Genomic DNA, 2,515 nt, shown 5'->3' on the forward strand with positions numbered 1-2,515 from the left:
TTTCCTGCGAGTCAAACCGTTTGAGAGAATCTTTGGGCTATTTTCCATTTCTCTTGCGCCATTTTTTTCAACACATTTTCCCTGCATAAAATATATAAGAACTGAAGGTAAAATTGAGATATTTCTCACCTGTATGTAATGTCCAAGAAACAAATATATTGGTACGCAGTACAGTTAAGGCTACACATGAAGATAATATGGTAATGAGGTCATAATGAGGTTTGACGTCATGACAGTTGCTCCGCCTTGATAGATCCGTATAAGGAAATAGAGCTCAAAAAAGCTATTTAATGATGATTGCGAGAATTTGTAATGAATGTCTGATTTTTCAGGTTTAAATAGATAAACATTAGTGATTTTCTCTTATATAGTAACAACACGTCTTCGAAATAATTCTCTTTTTATTGTGTCGTTTGGCTGCATTCGGCTTCAGCCAAGCGCTTGCACTCGGTGACACGGAATGTTGTTTACATCTAAAAACGTGGCGACAGCAGCTGAGATATGCAGTGGATAAATGCAACAATCAGGCAATCTTTAAAGAGAATAGGGATAAAATAAGAGACCTGGGCCTTGTTTATCTTTTTGATGAGAAAATGATGACGTTATTTCGGGAAATCATGGAAAACTGAGACGATCCGCACTACCTCCCTAGGTCCCTTTCTGTTCATTAAGGTGTGTATGTGCATAGGTATTAACATGTAGACATACTATTCTTTACATCGATGTAAAATAACCTTGAACATGTACAATAAGATGTATTGTTACAGTCCGTCACAAACTGCAATGCAGTGCCTTGTGTGTACCCCCCCCCCCCACACACACACACACATACACAAAAAAACACACATTATGAAAGTTCCACACTTTTAAATATGCAATGATGTTGTCCTTTGGCATACATGTACAAACATGTAACATAATATAAGCACATCACGTCATGATATCAAATAGTATAATTTAGATGCAGTCACACTTACAGTGTATTTGTGAAGTCAAACTGCACAGTGTACAATGTATGTGCACTGTACATACAAGAGTATAAGACCCTATAAATTTTAATTTTTACCTATGGCAATCAAAAATATGTGAATTTTAAGATTTCAGTTTTTATCAGTGCTTCATATTTTAAATTCATCATAGAACTTGTACTATCTATATCACTAGGCTGTAAATTTGTAGAATTTCTACATTAATGAAGATAAAATGTTTGAATTTTCATTTGTCTGACTACATGTACATTAAGTCAGTCTTATATGTATATACATGTATTTATGTACTGTTTATATGTGTAATTCTTTTGTCATTGTAGCTGTCACAGAACTGGTTAAAACTAGCATTTACATCAGCTAGAACTATCAAAATAGATGCATCAATTTCTCCACTGGGTATGATCACACTAAAGCATTTCACATTAATTTTATAGTATGCCAGTGTTGAATATTTTTTTAAATGTTGCATAGGTGAAAGAATTAAATGTTATCTCTAGTATATTGATTTTTTTTTTTTTACTTAAATTAAGTATAGCTACCAATTCTACTTTTGCAAATGTCATAGGTTTCAATTTCCCAGAAAAGTTTTGTATCAAAAGTTTGTTTCCATCTATTTTATGAATTTCAGATAATATAGTATAGCATGGTTTGTTTTGTACAATGCAATGTCATTTCATTCTACAATAGTAATCATTATGTTTTTCACTCATTATATATATATTGTGTTGTAGCTACTCCCAAACAATTTGAACAATTCATTCAGGCAGCAAGTGTTTCCACCAATAAAATAAAAAGGTATACTCCATATAAGCTCTAAACCATACATTTTCCTAGCAAGATTATTGAAATGTTTTGATAATAAAAACAGTAGAATCATGTAAATGCTTTCCATGTTACTCAATGCATTGTTTTGAGTATCACTTTTTTAAAACACAAATGAACCTTCCATAATGGTATTTCATTTTGTTTTCAGAATTGATTTCATCCAGAAGAACTGTTTGAACTGTGGACTGTTTGAAATATTTTGCACCTGCTCAGAAATCCCTTCACAGCTTGTCTTTGAATTTGAAAGCTGTTTTTAATTAAATAAATTTTCTAGATAACTAATACTTTGAATTTTTAACAGTACAATGGTGTGAAAGTTTGAAGGCTGTTAAGATCTGAGTATCTTTACTTGCATGTATTCTGACAGGCGCGTAGCTGCTTATATGCAAATATGCAGGTGCGTACACATCGTTTACAAATTTTGAAAAATGGGGGGGGGGGGGGGGGGGGGGAGGGAGAGATTTGTGAGAAGAGAAAAAATATCAATACCAGCCAGCAAATATTTGTGTTTCAAATTATTTTATCTCATACTGTTTCGATTCAAATTCAAATTCTATATTACCATGTCTTTATAAAAAAAAATTAAAAAAAAAAATTGTAATGTTTTATTAAATCATTGCCAAAACCAAATAAAACATTCATTAATTTGTAATTCTTCTACAACACATTGATAATTTATTTTAAGAACTTAGAGAAAATAT

General features: G+C 31.9%; 1 long non-coding RNA gene across 1 annotated transcript; it reads left to right on the plus strand.

The window, feature by feature from the left end:
• The first annotated feature begins 361 nt into the window (after positions 1 to 361).
• LOC133190983 (uncharacterized) lies at positions 362 to 2,037 on the plus strand. Its single transcript, XR_009721643.1, has 4 exons — positions 362 to 672; positions 1,310 to 1,385; positions 1,721 to 1,784; positions 1,963 to 2,037. It is a non-coding gene; the product is annotated as an uncharacterized LOC133190983 (long non-coding RNA).
• Positions 2,038 to 2,515: the final 478 nt, after the last annotated feature.

This window comes from Saccostrea echinata, unplaced genomic scaffold (genome assembly GCF_033153115.1).
Source record: "Saccostrea echinata isolate AGI-Se365-2 ecotype Australia unplaced genomic scaffold, CSIRO_AGI_Sech_v1 ptg000022l, whole genome shotgun sequence".
In the NCBI taxonomy this organism is placed as follows: domain Eukaryota; kingdom Metazoa; phylum Mollusca; class Bivalvia; order Ostreida; family Ostreidae; genus Saccostrea; species Saccostrea echinata.